Genomic DNA, 9919 nt, shown 5'->3' with positions numbered 1-9919 from the left:
GCTTTAGATAATGAAATTACCAGTGGTTTTTTACTTTCTTTTTTATACTTCACATCTGAGTTTTTTACAGTGAGACTACATTAATTTTATAGCTACAAGACAACAAAATGATTTCTATTTTTTATAATTTTTTTGTTTATTTTGAGAGAGAGAGAGAGAATGAGTGCACATGTGCAGGGGAGGGGGAGGGACAGAGAGAGAAGACAGAGAGGGAGAGAGAGAGAGAATCCCAAGCAGGGTCTGCACTAGCAACACAGGGCCAGACGGGGGGCTCGAACTCACAAACCATGAGATCATGACCTGAGCTGAAATCAAGAATGGGACACGTAACCAACTGAGCCACCCTGGTGCCTCTCCATTTTTTTTTTTTTTTTTTTTTTAATCTGGCAAAACGAATACAAGGCAATAAATGGACAAAGACTCTTTTTCTGGCTTCTGTGTAAGAGCTCTTGCCTTTGAATTTGCTTCTCCTTCCCTAAAGCATTGTTTTTGCCACAAGCCGGCTATTCCAACCTTTTCCCTAGGTAAAAAGCAGGGTCCTGTTACAGGCAGGCTCTTGGACCCACAGAGTCTCCCTCCTAGCCGCCCTGTTCCACTGAACAATTCAGCAAGGCCTGCTGGCTTGCATTGCCCAGCTTCGTATGTGCTATTCTGGGCCCCTGTAATTCTTCAGCCAGTTGAGAGTTCTCTTTGGTCACAGCTGAGATACTGCAGACTAAGAATAGGCGCCTGACTGATGAAGGAAGGTGACAGCGATGGGGCCGCGGGGAAATGTGCTCCCTGCCAGGGCCGCTTTAACAGCCCTAAAGCTCAGTTTTGTTCTTTGCTCCTGGGTGTGCCGCTGGTCTGTGGTTCTGTTTTCCATATGTTTCTTGTAATCTTGCCAGCTGCGTAATCACACAAGTAACTTGGGCTGGAGAGGCTTATTAAGGGTCCCAGAGAATGCTCCTTCTCAGCCGGGCTTCCTACTGGGAGTCCTGGATCCGCGTTTGCCACACAATTCTCTATTGTGCACTTGGGGACTTTTTCCTCAGAGGCTTTTGATTGGAGGCCAAAAGGATATTTTTGCATTTTCTGAGAACTGCTGGGAGAAACCAGTGAAATTCTCTGCCTTCTCAGCACAGTTGCCTGCTCTTGTAAAGTGGCAAAGGGTTTTACCGTTGCAGGGTGAGCTCCACCCCTGCCCAGCTCGGTAGCCTCGGGGAGTTTATGTGTTTTAAGCCTATAACCCATGTTTGGGGCCTCAGCTGGAGGTCATCAGGGCTGGGGGCTGGACTCATCTGAGAGCTCATTCACACACGTCTAGCAGGTGGATGCTGGCCGTCAGCAGGAGTTTCCACTTTTCCATGTGGTTTCTCTGCAAGTTGGGTTGGACTTCCTCAGAGCACGATGGCTGTGTTCCCCACGCAAGCGCTGCAAAAGAGGGAGCAGGGGGGCGCCTGGGTGGCGCAGTTGGTTAAGCGTCCGACTTCAGCCAGGTCACGATCTCGCGGTCTGTGAGTTCGAGCCCCGCGTCGGGCTCTGGGCTGACGGCTCGGAGCCTGGAGCCTGTTTCCGATTCTGTGTCTCCCTCTCTCTCTGCCCCTCGCCCGTTCATGCTCTGTCTCTCTCTGTCCCAAAAATAAATAAATGTTGAAAAAAAAATTTTTTTTAAAAAAGAGGGAGCAGGGAAGAAATTCTATCTCCTCTGACCTCGCCTCACAAGTCATAAGTCATTATTTCTACCACATTCTATCCACGGAAGCAGTCATCAGTCCCACTCAGGTTCAGAGGGAGACTAACTAGAATCTGCTTTTTGATGAAGAGAGACAGGTTCTGGAAGAGGGTGAGACTGGAAATTTTACTGGGGTGACTTTGGGAAAATATAACCTGCCACATTTGCACACAGGTCACTAAGTGAGTTCATCGAGGTGCTTCCAAGACTCAATAATTATACTTTGAGATGGAGAAAGGTGATGATGTCGGGAAGGAGCATGGCTGGCTCCACTGTGATAAACTAGGATAGACGTTTGTTCCAGTTTCCCGGAGCAATTGCTGAGAGAAAGTCCAAGAAAAAGGAAGGCCGTAGGAAGGAGCCTAGTTCAAAAATGTTTACTGGTTGGCTGAAACACCCTGGCCTGCTATAGAGACCTCAAGTGTACTATTTACTTAAAAAATTTTTTTAAGTTTATTTATGTATTTGAGACAGAGACAGTGTGAGTGAGGGGGCAGGTGGGGGGGGGGAGAGAGAGAGAGAGAGAGAGAGAGGGAGAATATCCCAAGCAGGCTCCACACTGTCAACACAGAGCCCGACGTGGGGCTCGAACCCGCAAAACCGTGAGGTCATGACCAAAATCAAGAGTCAGATGGTCAACCAGCTGAGCCATCCAGGTGCCCCAAGACCTTAAGTTTAAATAGTTGAATCCTCTGGACGCCTGGTTGGCTCATTTGGTTGAGCGTCCAACTTCAGCTCAGGTCATGATCTCGAGGTTCGTGAGTTTGAGCCTCCTTTGGATTCTGTGTCTCTGTCTCTCTCTGCCCCTCTCCACTCATGCTCTGTCTCTGTCTCTGTCTCTCTCTCCCTCAAAAATAAATAAAACATTTAAAAAAAAGTTGAATTTTCTTACAAACTTGAAGGACAGAGCTCTACGGAGGCAGAGACCAAGTCTGCCCCATTCTGACGTGTGTTCATCGTGCCTCACGTATACAGCTCCAGTGACACGTGTGGAAAGGGGACCATGGAGAGGGCTGGGCTATTGGCCAAGATCTGAGACTAAAGATGGGTCTCAAGCTTGACCAGTAGGTGACATTCTGTGTGTCCTAGGTGTGTGCTGTGCTGTCAGAGCACTGGTATCCAGAGGGAGCACAAGGGTTGCAAACCTCCAAGGCGCTCTGTGAACAGGAGCCTCGAGCCTTTACACACTTTCTGACCCATTTCTGTTTTCATGCCCATTTGCAAAGGTAGGGGCCCACAAGTTGCAGGCGATGCCATTAGAAATTCAGTCTCCTGTCTGCAAGTGTGTTAATTCACATAGTCCGAGTGGATTTATTGAGTGGTTAGTAGGCACCAGATGTTGAAAACGGGTGAGATGGTATCTTAGTGACTCCATAGCCTGAACCGTGGTCTGGAGTGTGGCGGGGAAATGCTCACCCAAGGATGGAGGGACAAAAGGGTCTGGGAGACGTGGTCCGAAGAAGAGAGGAGAGGAGGCTGAGGCAGAAGCTTCTGCTCCCTTTTACTGAGACTTCTGGGCTGCGCCTCAGCCAAGAGTTCACACAGAAGTACCCCCTGGATTCCCCACACGGCGACTCTCAGGTAGCCTTCTGCTGGCACCAGCCCCAGCCATAGTAGAGGAGAGTGGATGGCCTGGGCCTGGGTACGTTATCGACTCTTCCTTCAACAAGCATAGCCTCCTCTTGATTCCCACTCAAGCCTTGGGTGCTGGATGTAGAAAATTGCATGGCCAGGGAACAGAGTCTCAGATTGTCAGGGCTGTTGGCACGTTCTGCGGTTTTCCTCGGGCTTCTTCCAGGTGTTCTTGGTCAGGCCTCTTGCCTCCATCCATCACTCCAATGCCTTCCTCCTCACACCCCCTCTCTCATGCCCAGACCCAGGCTGAGATGTGCACCATGCGCACATCTGCAGGCAATGAGAGAATCCTGGACTCTGGGAGTTCCGGAAGCCAATACTAGAAAGGGGTAGGGAAGCTTCAGGTTTAGAGCATTCTAGGAAGTAGTGTGGAGACAACCAATGCTATACTTGTGGAAATTTCCTCTGTAAAACATTTGTCAAGTAAAAAGTTCTTTTCATCGCCTTCTTGTCAGCAGAAGAGCAACTTCTCCAGTGTTCTAGACTTCTCTGTGTCTCTATCTCTGGCTCTTTCTGTCTCCCCTCAGTTTTCCTTCTTAAACTAAAGGCTCCTGGTAGCCCCCAGATTTCCACTTCCTCTTTCTTTTACATTAAAAATAATTTTTTTAACATTGTATTTTTTTAGAGCAGAGACAGTGTGAGCAGGGGAGGGGCAGAGAGAGAGGGAGACACAATCTGAAGCAGGTTCCAGGCTCCAAGCTGTCAACACAGAGCCCCATGTGGGACTCGAACCCATGAACTGTGAGATCATGACCTGAGCTGAGGTTAGACACTCAACTGACTGAGCTACCTAGGCCCCTCCACTTTCTCTTTCAATATAATCAGTCCTCCTCAGGAGCTCAACCACTTTGACTAGTGCTGTTCTTTTTTGCTTTAGGTATTATCTTAAATGTTGCCTCCTCCAGGAATGCTTCCTAGGGCTGGGTTAGGGGCCCTGCTGTGGGTTCCCACAGCAGTTTACCTTTCCCACTAGCAAATCATTTGTCACATTGTAAAAAAATGTTGATTATTGCCTTCTGAATGGTATTTCTCCTCCTCTAGGCTCTAAGCTCTTTGAAAGAAGGTGTGGTTTCTTTTTCTTCCATTTTAGCTCCTGTGGTGAGCATAAGGAGGGATTCAATAAATGTGTGTCATAACAGGAAAATATACGTTACTTCATTTTCTTCCTAGATTTTCCAGGGGCAAAAGAGAATGAGGAGAAAATGTGGAGAACTTGCATAAGGAATGGCACCCCCTGCCCTGATATAGTTTCTTCCTAATACTTTCACCAGTATTGGGACCATTGTGTTGTGGTGAGATGTAGTTAAATCCAAGCCATCTTCAAGGTTTGAGACATCAAGTTTCTGGGAACAGGGAGTGGGTCACCCTTAAATGGTAAATAGCCATTCTGTGTCCTTATGTTAGAGAATAGCCAGGTGCACGGCAAGAACAAAAACAAGAACAAAAGAGGACTGGTGTGGTATTGTGATTTACAGTAAGAAATATGTATTTGGTCTTTATCCACTGTTCCTGGCACAGAGCTCTTAAAAGCCTTGGAATTTCCTAAGTAACAAGAGCGATCGATCGATAAAGGTCTTTTGTTAATAAATTGATCACCAATGGGCAATGATTCAACCAAACATGCCTATGTAAAGAATAAGACAGTGACAGCAACCCCCACCCCTCCGAAAATAAAATGAAAATGAAAACAAAAACAGAAAAGGAGGGTTGCAGAGACCTTCCGGGCTGGTGCTCCCCTAGCAGTGCTAGGGCGGGGGGGCGTGCTCAGAGAGCCTGGATGCTCGTGCCTGTTCACCTCGCTTTGCCTGGTGCATCTCTTCCATCTGACTTTCTGAATTATATCCTTTTATAATAAACCATCATCTGGTGAGCAAAATGTTTCTCTGAGTTCTCTGAGCTACTCTAGCAGATTAATCCAACCCAACAGTGGAGGTCCATCTACAGCCAGTGGGTCAGAAGCACAGATGACACCTGGGCTTGAGACTGGCCCCTGAGGTGAGCAGGGAGGGGGCTGTCTCTCTGGAGGACTGAGCCTTTAACCTATGGATATGATGCCGTCTCCAGGCAGACAGCATCAGAATTGAGTTAGATTGTGGGGCACTCAATTGGTGCCTGAGAATTGCCTGGTGGTGTGGGAACTCCCCCCCCGCCAACCCCAAACATTAGAATTGGGTGCGGAATCTTAGTTGGTGATCAGAGGTGGGATCAGAGTTAGAATTTTTAACTGCTATTCAGTTGGTGACAGAAAAGGCTCAGAGTTTCTGCCCTAGATGTTGAGCGCTGAGATTCCAAGAACTGCATTCTTAGAGAAATTGTTGTGTGCTGGATTTGCCATTTTTTTTTAAAGAAGTGAGTTTTGATTGTTATCAAAGTAATACATGCATATAATTTAAAAAAATAAAATATTTTGTTAAAAACCTATAACAAAAGAAAATAGCCCCTGCCTCACCTGCCCCATTCCCCAGTTCTGCTCTCTGAGGCAATGGCTTTCAAACACGTTGAGCTGTCGATAGTATGGTTATGTTGTTATTTCTCAATTTATCTGTTTTTGACAGTGTCTGTCTGGTGACTTGTTATTGATATTGAGGGTGTGCCTCTCTTAACCACATCCCTACATACATGCCCTCCTGCCATCGTCTCAGTAGAGTTATTAGTAAAGATGAGGTTCAGTTGTATATAACAGAAAATTTGAAATAACTGTGACTTAAACAGAATTTTCTTCCCTCTACAGTAAAAGAAACTGGGAAGCAGCGCTTCTGGAGATGGTATAGTGGTATAGTGGTTTTACAGGCACCTGGAAGGAGGCGTCACCTGGCTTCCATTTTCAAGGTCACCGTTAGAGATCCAGCTATTTATATGCCCGAGTTCTCCAGGGAGGAAGATGGAAGAAGGGGCTGTTTCCATGGATGTGCATATTCTGGACATTTAGAATCATACAATATGTGGTCCTTTGTATCTGGCTGCTTTTACTTAGGATGATCTTTCCAAAGGTCATTCATGTAGCACGTATCAGTACTTCATTCCTTTCTGTTACTAAATAACATTCCATTGTACAGATACACTACATTTTATTTCTCTCTTAATCAGCTGATGGGCATTTGGACTGTTTTCACTCTTTGGCGATTATGAACAATGCTGCTATTAGCATTTGCATACAAGTTTTTGCGTGGACATAGTTTTAATTTCTCTTGGGCATATACCTAGAGGTGGAATTGCTGGGTGCTGTGGTAACGCTATGTTACACATTTTGAAGGACTGTCAGATTTTTTGGAAAGCAGCTGCACCATTTTACACTCCATCAGCAGTGTGTGAGGGTTCCAGTTTCTCTGTATTCTTGCCAACACTTGTTTTTGTCTATCTTTTTAATTCTAGCCATCCTAGTGGATGTGATGTGGGATCTCATTGTAGTTTTGATTTGTGTTTCTCTAACGAGTAATGATACTGAGCGTTTTTATTTTTAATGTGTTTTTAATGTTTATTTTGTAATTATTGTTCTATTTTAATTCCAGTGTCGTTAACACACAATGTTGTGTTAGTTTCAGGTGTACAATATAGTGATCCAACAGTTCTTTACATCACCAGTGGATATTGAGCATTTTTGTTTATTTGGCCATTTGTACATCCTCTTTGGAGAAATGTCTATTTTAATCTTTTTCTCATTAAAAAAAATTTTTTTTAATGTTTATTTATTTATGCGAGAGACAGAGACAGAGTGTGAGCAGGGTAGGGGCAGAGAGAAAGGGAGACAGAATCCGGAGCAGGTTCCAGGCTCTGAGCTGTCAGCACAGAGCCTGACACGAGGCCCGAACCCACCGACCATGAGATCGTGACCTGAGCCAAAGTCGGACACCCAACCAACTGAGCCACCCAGGCGCCCCAGTCTTTTTCTCGTTTTTAAATTGGGTTATCTTTTTATTGTTGTAAAAGTTGTAAAAAGTTCTTCTTATATTCTATATACAAATCTCTAATCAAATACACAATTTGCACACGTTTCTCCCATTTAGTGGTTATCTTTTTACTTTCTTACTGGTATCTTTTGAAGCACGTTTTTCATTTTTATAATGTCTAGCTTATCTATTTTTTTCCTTCACTATTTGTGTTTTTGGTGCCCTGTGTTGATTTGCCACAGAGTTTTGAGTGTTGAGATTTTGTTTTCGGTGGTTGCTCTAGGAATTATGATATCCATCTTTAACTTTTAGCCATCTGCTTCCAATTGATTCTGACTTAATTCTCCTAAAATATAGCAACTCTGCTTGAACATAGCCCCACCTCTCCCCTTTGTGCTGTCATTGTCATATACACTATGTACTTGTAAACCCAAGAGCACAGCTGTTTTTTTTTGGTTAGATGAAATGGCAAATTTAAGTTCAGGTCAACAGTAACATGAAGGGGTGGGAGATGGGCGAAGAGTTACTATGTGCAAATTGTGGTGAGGTTTTTTTTTCCAAGTCCATGAGTAGCATAGAAATATCAAGTAAGTTTCAATATTTATGGGGAAAAAATTGGGTGGCGTTGACAGTAATGTTAAAAGTATGGGAAGGCAAGTAGAGTGTACAGGCCAGTAGAGGGATACAGAAAGGGAAAATATAGAAAACCTTGTCAGTTCATCAGTCTGGAATAGAGGAAAAAGTAGAGAAAGGATACTAAAGAGAAAATATGTAATATAGCAGTAGAAGCAAGTACAAATGAATCAACAAGTACAATACATTTAAATGTATTAAAATTGTCTTATTAAAGATAGATAATGAGTTGGGTCTTCAAAGTGTAACTATACTTAAAACAGATACATCTACAACACTACCACTAGAAAAGCTGAAAATAGAAAAATGGGGAAAGATATAGCAAGCAAATACTAAGTAAAAGAAAGCTTATAAAGTCAGAAAAAAATTCAAAAATAGAAGCCTCACTGGTAATAAAGAAGAATACTCAATTACTTAAGTACAAAATGTGAAACTGATAGAATCATAAGACATGAACAAATACACAAACTAATGTTCTTTGCGACTAGGAAGAAATGGCTTCCTAGGATTGGCTCTATGTGTTCTGTGCAATGAAATAGAATGAATATTGTGTGGCAGCTTTTAAGAAACTCTCTAGAAAGTCATTTGCACCTGTCCTTTGCTCCCTCTTCATTTCTTCCTCCAATCAGCTAGCTGGAATATGGATGTAATGCCCAGATCTGAAGCTGCTATATTATAATGTGAGGCAGGAGGCATGTGCAAAAGAGAGCAGAACAGCAAAATAAAACAAAACCATATCCCTGATAACTTTGTGTTACTATCTACCAATCCTGTACAGTCTGTCTCTGGAATTCTTTTATATCTCAGAGAAACCGATTTATAGCTTGTTGAGCCAATAGGATTTTGGATTTTCTGTCAGCTGTCAGGAGCATTGCACATGTAGTCCTTCTTTAAAGGAGTGCTCAACTATTGGTTATACGACTTTTTTGGTCAAGCTTCTGATACCCCTTGTTAGTATGTGATTGGCAGTGGTTTTGCATGCATTTCAGTTAGAAAGTATAACACGGTGTCACCTAGTTTTTTCTCAGGTCTCCTAAAAGCACAGCTCTGCAAAGAAATATGTATCTAACCGAGGTCAGTTCTTCAACAATGAAAATTTGTTTCACTGATACCAATTTTCTACCCAACTGAACTGTTTCTGCACCTTTCAGGTGCACAATAAGTACACAATAACTTCTCATTTTCATGCTGAAATGTAGTATAATCTTTTTGAAGATCACTTAACACATGCATACCACAGTGCACACTATTTAGCTGAAGTGATGTTGAGGTGAATAACCAAATGACCAAGGTCAGTTTTGTAAAGGCAGCAATAAATATGTCCTGACTAATGCCTGGTGAAGAGTAATTACACAGTGCTATAGATTATTAGGTCTATGCAGCCTAGTTTCAAGGATAATAAAATGTGTCTTAGAATCAATGACATATGGGGCACCTGGGTGGCTCAGTCGGTTGAGCGTCCAACTTCGGCTCAGGTCACGATCTCGCGGTCCGGGAGTTCGAGCCCCGCGTCGGGCTCTGGGCTGATGGCTCAGAGCCTGGAGCCTGTTTCCGATTCTGTGTCTCCCTCTCTCTCTGACCGTCCCCCGTTCATGCTCTGTCTCTCTCTGTCTCAAAAATAAATAAACGTTAAAAAATTAAAAAAAAAAAAAAGAATCAATGACATATACTAAGTTTTGATATCCAATAAGGAAAATCCTTCCACCCTGATGGTGGTTGTTTTAAGCCACTAAATTTTGAGGGTGATTTATCCTGCAACAAAAGCTTAGTGATACACTCATTTGTGAAAATAACTGGGAAATGCATCTGTTTCTAAAGTTATACAAATTCCTCATTGAATAAAACGTTAGACACCCTATACAGGATCAGTTCTTGACCACACATATTCTGTGCTTATGATAAAGGGAGAAATAACATCTTAGCCATTGATTTTAGTTAAATATCAACTTGTTCTTTCTGTAAGTAACCATGTACGTTGGGAAAGCTGAGAGTCACCTAGATTTAGGCCCAGGGGAAGACAAGTAAGCTCAGAAAAACCACAAATCATATT

The 9919-nt window shown here is 43.4% G+C and overlaps 1 long non-coding RNA gene across 1 annotated transcript; it reads right to left on the bottom strand.

The window, feature by feature from the left end:
- Positions 1 to 331: 331 nt before the first annotated feature.
- LOC121013564 (uncharacterized) lies at positions 332 to 3643 on the bottom strand. Its single transcript, XR_005782775.1, has 2 exons — positions 3131 to 3643; positions 332 to 1413 (listed from the first exon to the last, which is right to left on the bottom strand). It is a non-coding gene; the product is annotated as an uncharacterized LOC121013564 (long non-coding RNA).
- Positions 3644 to 9919: the final 6276 nt, after the last annotated feature.

Source organism: Herpailurus yagouaroundi, unplaced genomic scaffold (genome assembly GCF_014898765.1).
Source record: "Herpailurus yagouaroundi ecotype Mexico unplaced genomic scaffold, PumYag 199, whole genome shotgun sequence".
Taxonomy (NCBI): domain Eukaryota; kingdom Metazoa; phylum Chordata; class Mammalia; order Carnivora; family Felidae; genus Herpailurus; species Herpailurus yagouaroundi.
This window is presented reverse-complemented; position numbering and strand designations above follow the sequence as displayed.